The 15,318-nt window shown below is 37.4% G+C and overlaps 1 protein-coding gene across 1 annotated transcript in view; it reads right to left on the reverse strand.

Annotated features, from left to right (window-relative positions):
* Nucleotides 1–15,318, reverse strand: part of SEMA6D (semaphorin 6D) — a 607,749-nt gene that overhangs the window by 529,107 nt on the left and 63,324 nt on the right. Inside the window, exon 2 of the mRNA XM_048956669.1 lies at nt 13,418–13,601. The gene's annotated coding sequence lies outside the window, so the exon portion shown is untranslated. The remainder of the gene's footprint in view (nt 1–13,417; nt 13,602–15,318) is intronic.

Below are 15,318 nucleotides of genomic sequence, written 5' to 3' on the forward strand. Positions count from 1 at the left end.
ATAAGCAATACCATAAGTCTTCAAAGTTTAACTCTGCATTTTTAAAGCAACATAACACTTCAGTCCTAAGAAACTGTTTTGTTTTTCGGCATTTATAAAGACAGTTTGGCTAAAATAATGTCCAAGATAACAGAAAAAAAATTAGTAGCATCCAGTAACTGTCAATGAAAAAAATCTATCAGCCTTTAAAAAAAAAAAGTTTGAAAGAAAAATATCACTTCTCTGTGTTCACAAGGGACATAACTAAAATTCATCTCTTATAGAAGGATGTTTCAGTTTGATTAGGTTTTTTATTATTATTATTAGCTCCTTGTTAGAACAGGCACATATAGAATTTTTCTCACTGCTAGATGAAAGCAAGTTCAAAGTCAAATTTAACTTTGCATCTATCTTTCAAGATCTACTATGCATAACACACACTAAAAGCTTCACCTAGCTTGGCCTCATTATATCTTCCTTAATTGACTCTTAATAAAAAGACTGTGTTCCAGTGTGATGTATATTAATTGGTTTTCAAGAACAGAGCCTTGAAGCAGTATAGATATCTCAATTAAGGATGCATTGCGACATAAATACAAAATTTAAGCCTCTTCTGATTTCCAAAAGATTGACTCACAGCTTGAACTAATGCACCAGGTTTCTAGATCTATTTTATATCTAGGCAGGAAGGCAAAAGTATTTCTATAGTAGATTGATTTAATGCTGCTGAAGACTAAAGTAGGACTACATTCTGAGTGTATGAAAGGCTGTCACAGGCGGAAAGCTTAATTTATCAATTTGCCAGTTTCTCAGGGGAGGCCATTAATGACACCAGCATGAGACTGCCTTTTAGTAGGATTCATTGGACTTATTTTCCTAACCTAAAAAAATTATGACTTCTCCCCCATAAAATATCAGATCTTTCAGACATGCACAAGGATGACAGGAAATGCAGCTCAAAGCAGAGAGCTCTATCTGTTCATCTTGTATTTTCCTGCTTATATTCAGAACTCAAAGTGCCATAAAGACAGCATATTTAAAAAAAAAATCCTACACCACTTTGTATAGTCACTTTGCACATAATAAGAAATTGTGTCTTTTAAACAGCATGGCTTTTCTTAAACCTTCAGATGCATAAGCAGAAGAACTCAGTGGTAACATATCATGAATGAGTCAGTAACCACTCTCTGTAAGTATCATGGAGCATTTGAGTTACTACCATTTAACTCAGTTTAAGCTTCTTATAATAAAATAACAGCCTTCAGTGCCAACACAGGACGCCTTTAAGGTAATTACAGAAATTTGTGCAGCATGACCAGAAGAAAAACTTCAGTTACATATACAGCTCCATCCCATAAAAACACTTTAAAAATACACCTAGCTCTTTATCCCACTGATTCACATAAATTTTAGGCTTATCTGCATTTCCAGTAGTCAGACATATGAAATAACTAAACCTATATAAAGCATATATGACCTTCGCAAATAGTCACCATCGGTCCTGTTCCACCACAAAGGCTATTAATGCACACAATGAAGCATACAGTCTGAGATGATACTTCATAATGATTTGCATGTAGCTTTCTGCCTTTCAATATTTGTAGAGGTATTTAATCATCATCAGAATTTGTAGCTTGTTGAATAGGCATAGTTGTTATTAAAGCATCAAGTTTGCTGTACTAGATTCTAACAGAGCTGCAGTTCCCAACAAAAATGGGGAAGAGCATGAGAGCTGAGCCTCCTTTCAAGTATACCAAAGCAAGCTCTGTTTGGCTTTATACACCTACAGATAAATCAAGTTTCTCAATCTCATCTCTGGCAGATTGGTCAATAAGCAGAGGCAAGCCATGCTACTGTGCTTTTACTGCCCTTGTCGTTACTGTTGAAGCCGTATCTTGAGTAGTGTGTTCAGCTTTGTGCCCACCACTATGAGACAGGGAAGACATAATCACTTTCTACAAGTACGTGAATGGAGGTTGTATCGAGCTGGGGTCGGTCTCTTCTCCAAGGAAATTAGCAGCAGGATAAGAGGCAATGTAGTTTGCATCAGGGATGATTCAAGTTGGACATGAAGAAAAATTTCCCAGGAAAGTTGTGGAGCTATCAACCCTGGAGGCTTCAAGAAATATGTAGATGTGGAACGTGAAACGTGGTTTAGTTGGCATGGTGATGATGGGTTGATAGCTGTACTAGATAATCTTAGAGGTCTTTTCTGATCTCAGTGATACTAAGTGAGATTCTATGATTCTGTGCTGGCAAGCTTGCACTAGCTTCTCTCCTATCCTATGACCCCCCACATTTGGTCTTGCAACAGGTTCAGAGAAAGTCTGAGAACGACTCACTGGAAGAAGAGAAAGCTAACATTTGCTTGCAAAGGCAGAAGGGCTGACAAGGAAAAAAGACAATAGTGCAGGTCCTGGGATTTCACCCTCTGCTCAGGTGATGTGATGAAATGAAGTAACACACCCACATTTAAATTCTTTGTCCTTTCGAAGAATTTGATGTGTTCTCCCAGCTGTGGTTACGTCTGTGAAAGAGGAAAGGAAGGGATATTGTCATCTGTGAGATAACAGTCGTCTTTTACCAGGAAACTCACCAGTGTTTTTAATCACAATTTTTCTGTTTAGCCTGTGGGGAGAGATGACCTAAGAATGTTTGCCCCTGGAATATTAAAACCTTACCACAGGAACTGAAGATAAATAAAATACTGAGGGCAGTGGAAAGCCTTCCAACACCTTCCTGTTCAGTTAACAGCTATAACAGCAATTAACTATCCTTCTTCAACCTATCAAGGCAGACTGCAGCAATCACTGAGAGAAAACCCGTGGGACTGAAGTGCCACACCAGCATAGACAGAAATACCAACGTACAGAAGACACTTGTTACCAGAACACAGACACCCCTGAACAACAACATCGCAACAACAGCCACTCCTTGAGACTCCAAGCTCTTCCACTGGTAAACAAGGAAAATTCAAACCTCAAAACTTAAGACATTGAATAACAGACTCAAAGCCACTGCAGCCCATTAATCAGTGGCATTTCAATGACATCCACCCAAATACCTGCAAGATTAGAAGCTAACACTGCAGAGCAATCTTTGAATACTCTGACACTGACACACCACTGATTGTGTGCTATTTACACGTCATTGGAACACACTAAAACCTAAAGTAGTCAGGAGAACTAATTTTTTTTTTCCTCTCAGGGAAAGTCAAGGTTTTCCATCCTCCCTAATGGTCTCTGCGTGTCTCACTCACTGTGATCCTTAGACTGCGAACAAGAGAATTAGGGAACTATAAACCCTGAGAGTGTGCATAGCATTCTGAATAGGAATTCCATTTATTCTTATAACTCCTCATTTTTTCTCTATTGTGAAGACAGACCTGTGTTTCTGAGAGATAATACAGATCCTATAGCCTCAAGAAGCTGGATTTTTTTCCCCACAAAAAGACTGAAGACAATACCTATTACTATTCCAGCTTTACAGATATGGAAACAAATTACTAAGGCAACTAATCTCTCCTCTTTATATTCCATCTTTAGAGTGTTCTGATTCTCAGATGTGGATAGAAGTCACAGTTCACTTTGAAATCAGTGAAATTTGTGCAATCTTTATAGTGCTTGAGCTGAAATCTGCATATGAAGACTTGCAGCCCAGTCTTAAAGACCCCACTTGGAATCAGGGTCCAAATGGTAGTCTCTGATTTATATTCTCTGATTTTTATTCTGCCCCTTCCCTTCGGATGTTTCAACAGCTTATGGAGCTGTTCTCCACGTGATCTGGACCAACCTCAGTCTAATCATTCAGGCACTTTTGTGACTTCTCCAGCGGCACTGGTAGCCAAACCTGTTTTTGACTATACTGAACTAATCTTGGCTTTTCTCAAAAAAAATCAGAAGATGCACGAATAGAGTCTCCAGACGCAGAAGATTAGACTTAGAGAGCTGTGATCTGTAGGGAACCAGTGAGAAAGTACTTGGCCTTCATGATCCATTTGATTAAGTCATATGCTTTAAGGTCTCTACAAGACTTACCACATGCTCCTTTTTCTCCAGAACTGGAAGCTAAATTCTCTTGTAAACCTATTTTTCTTCACAGTGCTTTAACCTTGTAAACCCAAAAGTTGATGAGAATTCACTGAGTAGAAGAAGAGCAGAGGGAGAGGTCAGCTTCTCATCCAGTATCACACCACCAATTTCAAAAGCATTAAGATTAGCTCCTGATGGCTATAGCTCCTGTCTAAATCATAAAGAATCTCCCATAAACACATAATCTGTAAAACATCCTGAGGATTTGATAGGGACATTCCCGCAGAGGCTCACACTCCTTCTGAATGCAAGGTGAACATAAGTGTCAAGTTATGTTTGAAGAAGTATACAGAGATCAGCATTTCCATGTCCCCTCTTTCTTAGCAGCCATTTAATCCCACTCTTCCTTTTGCAAACCATGAAAGACAAAAGAAAGAAAGGAAAAAAAGCCTCTTTTGCAAGCTAACTAGCAAATGTAAATTTAAGCCCTATTTGCCCAGTACAGAATGTGTCTGAATTCCATCTGTATCATACGGCTACATGCCAATTACTTGAATTAGGATGAGATCTAAGAATTACAAGAGAAAATTCATAGAGTAATTAAGAAATATTTTTTCCTCTTCAGTGCTCTACTTTCCTCTTTTCCTTTGCTCATTTCCCTGTTTCTCCAAGCCAACTCCCTTTCTCCATTCAGGGAGTTTCTCTTTCTGATTATTTAGCCATTTTGGCACCAGAATTGTTTTACTTTCACCTTGAGGCATGCAGGCAAGCCAAAAAGCTGTTTGCATCTAATGCTTCCAAGACAAGGTGTAAAAAAAGTAAAGAAATAAAAGCGTAAGGACTTACGCTGATTTAGAGCACAGTTGGGTGCAGTGTGGCACAACGCTTTGTAGAGCATCCTATTACAAAGTAATGGCACATTCTGCCAAGAAATGCCACCGTTCATTGCTCAGGGAGCTGGGTAATCTCACACAAATGCAACAAATGTACTCAACAATGAAGGAAAGACTGATTGGGTTGCACAGACATACAGCAGGACCGGTAATCAGCATAATAATACTGAATGAAACAATGAAATGAGTGCTGTCTTAACAATACCAGCAGAAGTCATACAGCTGTCAAGATTTGTTCAACATTAATTTTCATTTCAAGAGCTATCCAGAATCAATCTGCTTTAGAGTTCAGAACCAACTCATTACACCAACTGGGGGCAGCTTTTAATAAATATGCCACATAGTATATACATAAAATACTGCTTTTCCCCACATTTGACACGTTGAACCAGAACACATCAGACTAAGTCTGGACAAATTCCCATGCAAAATTCTTTGGCTGTAACAAAATGCCTTCTGGGAGTTTCACAAAAACTCATCACACAACTGGTTCTTAAGTAGCAGGACTTTTCTCTCTTTCTTTTGAAGATCTTATGAAGTATCCACTGCCTTAATTCATCACATCTTTCTGCAGCTATAAACCTTTGCTTGGCAGAAGAGAAAAGCCAAGCTAAGTGTTACGCTATTCTGGAAGAGTTTTGCATAGGCTTGTCTTGTTTTAAGCCAGGTTTAAAAGTTAGGCACATTCCACAAGTCACAAAGATGCTTACATTTATGAGGACTGCTCCAAAAGCAATGCCTCCTTATTTTATTATGTTAGCTTATCATGTCAGAGGGAGATGTTGGTGGTATAGTAGCAGATATCTGAAACAGAGAGGTAGCATTAAATTCCTCCATGTGAAAAAAAATCGCATCATTGACATTTGTCAATGCTTGCTGAACATTTATGGAGAACACAGTGGATGTGAGCACACTGAGGCAGAGGGTGGTGTGTTTCAGCTGTGGTGACAGCAACAGTGGGTCACCTTTGCTGGTGCAGATTTTTTTTTATGAGCGGAGCATGCAAACTCTTGTTCATCGCTGGGGAAAATGCATAGTTAATGGTGGGGACTATTTTGAAAAACAGTGTTTTGTAGCTGAGAATTTGCTCTATAAAATAACGTTAGTGTGCTTTTTGTAGCTATTGTAGTTTCCATGCAAATAAGTAGGAGGCATTACTTTTGGAGCAACCCATGTAGAATCACCAAGGGTGGAAAAGACCTGTAGACTAAGTTACTACAAAGTATTTTAGAATCGGGCAATAATCATCAACATACCTTAGAGCTTGGCAGTTAAATTATGTTGTAAAAGTGCATTCCAGGTTTTAATCCATTTCTTAAACTCATATTAAAATTAGATGATGTATCATACAGTAACGTTAGCACAATTAGAACAACGGTCAAAGTGAAATACCATTAAATGCAAAATGTCGCCCACACTACAGCTGTAATGAGAATTGTATTTCATTCAGTCATGAAACTTTTGTAATTTATAAAACCATCGCATGTGAAACCGAGCTGAAATGGAGCCTTATTGAAAATTCAGTCATTAAGAGCTTGACATTCAGCTGTCTGCTGGCAACCAGAATGTCATCATTGATTTTAGAGATTACTGTGGAAACAACATCTGGTTTTAGACTTGCACCAAATAATTTCTGAATAAACATGTATTCACTTCTGTGCTATACCCAAATACAGACTTTAGGGGAGTAAGTAGGTTCACGGAATATTACAGATCAGTGTTAACTAGGAAATAAGTTTATTCTTTAAACACGAGGTGACAGATTCTTAGCAAGGATAAATTATTTAGATACTGATTTATGCCAAATGAGAACTGGGCCCTGCCTCATTAGAGGATGATTCAGTCCTCACTTTTGTAGTATTTGGCAGTACCTCAGGGACAGATCAGATTATAGATGCTTTAAAACTGGAATGTGTCTGGGTGACCTAAATGCAGTCGAAGCTAATGTAGTTATGGTGTGCAAAACCCTCGGTGGGATGCTCATGAGACAGTTCCTGAAGGGCTCTTTTTGGTTTATTTAAAACTCATTTCAGGTGATTTCAGCTAATGAGACAGAAAATGAAATAAGGTGCCAGGATTCACATCAACTCCGTTTGGGAAGTTTACAGTCATTCCTTGGGCATGATGCCTCCAATCATCTTCCCCTGCTACAGCAGACAAGGCCAAATGGTAAAAGCTGGTTTTATGACCGTCACAAACTTACTCTGGTGAAAATCTGACATATTGTGCAAGTTGTGCAAGAGTCCAACAAGTGTGCAATTATTCACACCATTTGTATTGATGCAAGGGAATGCAATATGTTGGGACAGGGTTTTGTTTTTGACTGGCTTTACCAGTCATTTTTTTTTTTTTTTTTTTTTGACACAAATGTCTTAAAAGAAGCTTGGCCCATCAGCAGAGCTAGATTTGGATCTACAACATAAGTAATTGTGAAACATTCATACAGTTCTTAAACTTCATGAACACAATGTGCTCAGACATTATCATGTATCAATTCATGATGAATCTGATCTTTTCTGAATAAAAATAGTAACAACAAATAGAGCATACATACTTCTAATTAACTGGACACACATATATACAAGTGTGAAGGTCATGCTTATAACTAAATATAATGACGTTATTTACATTTCCATAAATACATATATCCAACTGCAAGATACTAACTTGATTAAATTGGATACTATTTACATAAGGATGTGATTACTGTATTTAATTGGAAATAAATCAAACATGCGATGTTTCCTTTGTTTTTAACTTCTGTAAGTTTTCTTTAGTTTTAGTTATTCTCCTGACAAGCACAATTTTCTCCAGATATACCAGTATTAATAAAATATGCACAGTGGAACAAAAGTACTGACTTGATACTCAGTTTCAGAGTCCCACATGCCCTATCATTAGTGGCAGACTGATTGTTTTCTACATTTCAGCAAAACACACCGGACTAATTATAATTCCACCAACATTAGAGCTGAAGTACACAGATTAATGATCAGCAATTAAAACATCAACAACATCACAAACAATAATGTTTCATACTGTTAATTTCTGTTGCCTGAAGTCATGCTATTTCTCTTTGGGCCGGAAATACATAACACAATCATTACTTCCAACACGAATAAAATGCTATCCTATTACACGCAGAGATTCATGTACTGTAGCTGGCTTACAGGACCTACAAAGGAATGTGCACTTGGTGCACTGCACGTATGTAAATTAGATGTATCAGTGTAAGATCTGAAATCTCAAAGATAACATCAGTCACGTCGTTCTATCTAAACATATGCAGCACAAAGTCATATTTTAAACAACCATAAGCTTGGTGTACAAGCTTAGTAGTACACCAGTACACCAGACCAGAGTGAGTCGTTACCTTTAAAGATTTTTCTCAGAACAATTTTGTCAGGTTCAGCTGACAGAGGTACAGCTGTGCTACATGTTTTCTTAGAACCTATAACATCATTGTAATCCTTTCTGTCTGGTGCAGCATCCAATTTAATCAAGTCTAGCACAAAGCTCATCTGATGTCATCTCTCATTTGTGCACCAGGAAATCAATGGATGTAGCTGCAAATCACTGCAGCGGGTAACTATAGCTTGACCTTGCACTTTGAGCATTTGCCTGCAGAGTTTACATAGGCCAGCACTCTGCAGTCAGCATGACTTGTGATAGCACACCTGGTGCTGAACTTAAAACAGCCCTTTTGTAGAACACTTCCAAGGGCATCCTTATTAGCTATGGTGCAAGTGATTTTACGACTGCTTTGCTCTAACATTTTCCCTACTAAACTCAATATTTTTTGCAATCTTTTTCACTTACTGAAATTTAATGCTCATGGAGATGATGGTAGATGAACTCAGTAAACTGAAAAATAAACAAATATATTATATCTCTGTTGAATGTCTCACCTTTCCCTGATCTTAGACATGAAAAAGCAAGCTGTGGGATAGCTTTGTTATAAAAGAATGTTGAGCAGTACCAGAAAAAGAAGAAATTAAAACAAACAGATGAATGGCACTAGACATTTTCAGAATGGAAATATTCATTTGCATGCTGGACAATTCTGAAAATTCAAATGAATAATAAATCCAGCTGAGTCATCCATGAATTAATGCTTGTTACGTTTAAGTCCTCTCCATATCATTCAATGGAGCAAAAGCAGGATACCAGTACGTTATGTATTCTTCATTAATTATTTATCAAGGAACAATCAAATGGCCTCTCACCAGTGTTACTGATACTCTTGACAACTGCTGAAATACCAGACAGATACGGAATAAAAAATCCCAAAAGAGCAGAGCATGTGACCTGGCACTGTCAAAACTAGGTACATACCAGAACTGACACAGGTGGGAACTGTGAACAGACATGTAGATAAATAATACACTCATCAGCTCACGCAGACTATCTGCTTGGTACAGCAGATATCGGATCATTAGGGATGTAGAAGAAGTGGAAAGAAAGGTGCTTTATTTACCCACAAAAAAATCTGGCTCTTTTCAAGTTTTTCTGGCTTCTCTCTAGTGTTCCTAGTTCCTTCTCCATGCATGTAGAATTAAACATATTCAGGAGCCACATGAAAAAATGCATGATACTTCCACTGTAACTTCCAGCAACGGAATTTCACTATTGCAACTAAATCCATCCATTATATTTAAGAAAGAAAATGAAAGTTTGGGAAGAAGTTAACAAAATTTATCCCTAATACATTATCAGCTCTGGGGGCATTGTCATAGAATTCATATGTCATAGAATTCATGGCAAAGCCAGGAAAGATCTGGTTTCCACCATAAGCAAGGAAGTTTCCACCTGACACCAAACACGTGGCATAAGGGCAAGTATTACAAACGATAACCAGAATGTCTGTTAACATTTTTCAGACATGAGCACTGATGGCAGAAGGCCCAGTTTCAGACAATTTCCTCTCAGATCCAACTGAGAGGTAGAATAGAGTTAGCTTCATATTCATAAGCTACTTTATGGGTCTTGTTCAGATGCTCAGACAATGGGCCTGTTATGCTCAGCTGCTTTGCTTGCATATAAAAAACTCTGGTTTTACATGCATTTCAAAAACAAAAAACTATGATTCCTATGTGGTTTTGCAAACTGGAGGAGAGATGAAGGCAGATTTTTCATGAACTCAGCTAGTAACTCAGGCAACAGTTTCCATATATTTGTTGTAGAATTCTTTATTACCTTGTTCATTAACCTTTCCTTGAGTGTTAAAGTATTCCATTACCTTTACTTGTGCAGAATGTTCAAGCTGTGCTACTCCTGATCATACAAATTCACAGTATGGTGGTATCCAGTTAAGATAACCTTCAAAATGGAAAACAGAAATGCTACTGCTCTGGAGCTCAGTGTTGTTAGGACAGCTTCAGATCACTTTGCTGCAGCTCCAAGGGAAACTTAAAAACCTTCTGCACTTGAAAAGTCAGCCTAATCTTTAGAAAAACTTTACTTCACAGTACCAGTTCTTAACCATACATTGTTTTGCTCTGCACAAACATTTGGAGGTCTTAAACTACATTCAGGGATCCTAGAACAGGGGTGCAGATGTTAAAATTACAGATATTAGGTAAAATCCACCCCCTAATTTATCTGTCCTCTACTGTCAGAACCAAGGTCTACTATCTGAAGACCCTGGTAAGAGATTTCAAAATCCTGCAGAAACTTGCCAGTGGAAAATTCACCAATACCTCTTCCTTGCAGCCCTACAAATACGTAACCTGCAGTGCTTTTCCTTCTGAATATTTTTTGCTCCATTAAGTAGCTTCATCTTTCATCTTGGAGGCTCAGTAAATAGCTCAGTTTAGAAGCTTATCAATGGAAAACATAATATTATAGGAAGAATCAGTTTACCAGGCAAGATCTCAGAAGGTTTGTGTCTGAGAGGTAGAGAAGTACCACTACACTTGATATAGTATCAATAACTCCAAGGAGTGCTCTCCTCCAGAACTGGATATAACACAAACAAGCCAATGTATTGACTAGATCTTCACTTTCTCAGCCAGAATACATAACCTTCAAAGAGCTAGTAAAGGCCTCCCCCCTTGGCAATCTGCCTTCACTATTTTGGTCTTTTCACAAAGCCAGACTCTCATTCAACAAGACGATGGAATGAAATCACTTCCCATTTTTTATTTTGGGTGTAAGCTTGCCATGGCAGATGTCCCCAAGGAACTTCAGAAATATAGAGAAGTTTTCTTACATGGCTTCCAGCAGCAAATAATTAGATATTTGCACTCAGAATAATACATTGAATCTTTCAAGAAGTACGAAAGCATAAAGAAAGATTTATACAGTGGTTTCACAGTCAGCAGAACAAACACATCTCATCAAAATGTGACCTATTCAAATGGCAAGTAATGTAGCAAAGAAAGATCATCTCTTAGCTGAGTACATGTTAAGTTCAGCAAAACTGTCAAAGCTGTTTAAGGCAAACAGCCCATTACAGGCCAAGAGCATTGTAAACCATTAGCACTGCCAGGGTAATGTGAAATAATTTCTCCAGGACTCAGAAACTGACATATTGTCATTTGACTTTTCATCAGAAATCTGCAGATAGATCATCTGTGCACATAACTCGCTTAGCAGTAGAAAGTTCACTCCCTTCTCAGAGAAGCTAGCATATAGAGTAGGTGAAGGGCAAGCTTGACAAAAAATACAGCACTAAAACCTGTTAAGAATCTGCAGCTGTGTACTACTTCATACGAAATTCTACTCTGAACAGAACTTAAAAACAAAAACAAAAAAAAAGAACCATAAGACTGGCAGAATCAGGATGCTGATTTCTCTGTCAAGAGTAGAAACTCATTACAGCACTGACACTCAACAACAGAGCTCACAATTCCCAGAGAAAGTGTAAGGTTAAGTGATTAAGCTGTGACTGTGTATCTTAACAATGCAGATGATCAACACCTTTCCTATTACACAAGAATGGACACAAAGCACTTTGGGAAATGCCAATATGCACCTTAAGGTAAATCTGCTTGATGAGTATCCCATGTCTATACTCCTAAGGGATCTAAATCAATACAAATGCTGCAGTTGCACAGGAAAGCATGCAGAGAAGATATATTCTGCATTGTTATCTCACTTTTAATTACAATAGATAAGAATGAGGTCAAAAAGATTTTCAAAACAAATGACTGTTACAAAGCAAACACAAAAAGCTGAAGTTCTTCAAGAACTAGATCATCCACTGTACCTATCAGAACAGACTGTTTTGTACTCTTCCTACATGTAGGTTTAATGCTGGCAGAGTGATACCTTTAGAATAATCACTGATTGACTCTGGCATAGGGAAAGTGCCTCTTCATGGCAAATGCAAATAGACTATAAAAAACAAATAGGTATCTCAAAGGAAACAAATAAAATATGAACACCTTGTGGAAAAAGAAAATATTCCCTTAGACCTTCAAATGACACTTTTAATGTAAAATGGACTGCAAGAAATCAAATAATCTGTCATTTTCTACTCTCAGTGACTTTATCAGCAATTTATTAGCACATCTCATTGAGCTCTCACTGGTTTGATATAGCAACAACTACGAAGAAAAACAAAGAACAAAGACTGGGTTCAGAGTACTCAGGAGACTGAAAACTTATGTTCTGTGCCACTGGACTTTCAAAATAGATGTTTTAAAGAGCAAAGACTTGAAGTTGTTTCACATCACTGAGTACAAGATTATAGTCTGCCGTTCTTCAAACTGAAAAGCACAAATCTGTACTGTTAAGCACACGTACCACAAGGAAAACAGCACTTCTTGTGCAAGTGTTATTAATAATTTACCTGCTCCTCCATTTGCCAATCAAAATAAATAAACAAAAGCTGTAATTGTTCACAGCTACAGAAAGCAGATTTATAGCTTTAGCTGAAAACTCCCTTTTCTCCCTTGCCAAATTGGTTAAAAGTTGAACAAAATATATTTGTGACTTTACTGAAAAAAGCAAGTGTCAGCACAAAAATTAAAAAGACTGAAATTTCAGAAGAATGCTGAGTACTGATTCCTAACATATCTAAATAAAATCCTTTGTTTTTAAATGTCTTACTTGCTTCAAACATAACAGCTCATATTTATAATTGTTTATGGAAGTGACCTGAGTTGATTTACAGTCCAACACCCCCAAAAGTTCAGTTTCTTTTTCTGCAAAATCAATTAAAACAAAAAGCAAAATACTGGCTAATGCCTGTTTTAGATGAACTCAGACATGTTTTTCACACCTGCTTTTCAAGGTTGCCAAATAACAAAGCATTCCATAACACATGCAGTTCAATTCCTTGGCAATGTTTTTATTTAAATGCCATATGCCAAAGGTTTCTGCATCAAGGTACAATTCCATTAAGCCTTACTTAGAATTTATCAGGAGATCCTCTGGCTGCATTTTATGCAGATCAAGTCTGCTTTGGCATTCAGATTCAATACTTACAAAAATTACTTCATTTAAAATCACAGTATTCAAAGATTTTTCTACCTAAAGGAGTTTCTTTAACTTTCAGGCTGTACTTACTTGTTTGTATTTATGTGAATCTTGAGCAAAGCCAACTTTTCTAGCTACAGCCGTAATGTTTACATTCTCCAATTCCTCTTCCCCGTATCTTGGAGTTTTATTCAGTGGAATTCTGCCTCTGGAGGGCACTCTTTCATCCATTTTCTGATAACTCATTCTGCTGGGATTTTGCTGAGTGCAAACACTACAAAACGAAAAAACAAAAAAATGAAATTTTTAATTTGCTGTGGATACGTTCACTTCTTTCTTGCATTTGCTTTATGAACAGTCATTTAATTGAGCTTCATCAGAAAAAAAAAAAAAAAATACAAAGTGAATTTTTAAAATCCTTCTTTCAAGCATCCACCAGAAACTAGAGAGGTTAGATGTTGGTTTATTAGTGAAAAGTGAATAAAGATGTGTTCTCATTATTCATGGCATCAAAATAAATAAATACATGCAGAACAAATAGCCCTTTGCTCTATAACACCTATATATATAGAAGTGAGGGAGAAACTCTTCATTCTCATCCTTTTTTTTTTTTTTTTTTTTTTTTTTCTTTTTTCCCCCTAATTGCTTGATTGTATTATATTTTGAAGTAAGTTTACCAGAGAGATAGAGAACAGACACACTTCAGAGGCATGGTGATGCACTGGAACAGGTTGCCCAAGGAGGCTGTGGGTGCCCCATCCCTGCAGGCATTCAAGGCCAGGCTGGATGTGGCTCCGGGCAGCCTGGTCTGGTGGTCGGTGACCCTGCACACAGCAGGGGATTGAAACTAGATGGTCACTGTGGTCGTTTTGAACCCAGGTCATTCTATGATTCACTGTGGAAGAAGCTAAGTTTTTCTGCTATTTCATTACAACTGTGCCTGATTTTACCTCATAAAAGGATAACACTGCTTTTCCCTAAGTAAAAAAAAATGCAATCTAACTTTTTTTTGTTTGTTTTTTTGTTTTTATTTTTATTTTTTTTCTGCTGAGTACATCAGAATATGAACACAGCCGAGGGCGCTGCCCATCTAACAGAACACATGAAACTACCTCAGCGACTGCCTCTGTGTTTGTACACTACGATGAAAGCCTGGCCGTCCTGTACCACACAAAACTGCAATCCAGACTTACATGGCAATATGCACACTTCTCTTATAAACTTCTAATTTCAGAATAGAAACAGCACATGGATCTGCCCATTGCCCAAGTCAAACTACAGAAAATTCTCTTAAATAATAAAAACCAAATCTGACTAAGGGAAAGTTTTATGTTGGGCTTTAGAAGATATTTCACTAGCAAAGTGGAAACAAATGTTATTTTCATGGCTAAAGAGTCATCAAAGGCCATAGATAAAAAATAGATAGTCCTAGTTACATTCAAATAATTTCAAACAAATGATAAAGAAAAAAGAATGGATGATCATGCAATGTTTTGTCAGTAATCAATTTCTTTCCAGACAATTCCATTCAGTACCTTCGATACAGCAAATGCTGAAATATTTTTATTACAAATAACTGCAAATATATTCGCTGTTCTCTCTCAGGTTTATTCATATACCTATCCCACTAAAGTGGGACACACCTACAAATAAAAAACCTACACAAAACAACAGTCAGTAAGGACTGCAGCGAGTGACAGACTTCACTGAATCAAGCAGTAGTTTACTAAGGCATCTAAGACATCAGACATTTGCTATTGAAGTTCAAATATTTGAAAGAAAATAAATGCAGCATTTTCGCTGTTGCAGTCTGCATGGGTGACCTCTCCTAAATGACAAACATTAAATATGAAACAGTTGATACAAATGTGCTCCCCGTCCTCTGTTAACATCTTTCCAAAATCATTTCTACATAACGAAAAGATCACAGAAAGTTTTTGCCACTTACAAACCTGTCTGTAGCATTAGAAAATAATATAACAGACAATGAC

Source organism: Lagopus muta, chromosome 10, assembly GCF_023343835.1.
Source record: "Lagopus muta isolate bLagMut1 chromosome 10, bLagMut1 primary, whole genome shotgun sequence".
Taxonomy (NCBI): Eukaryota; Metazoa; Chordata; class Aves; order Galliformes; family Phasianidae; genus Lagopus; species Lagopus muta.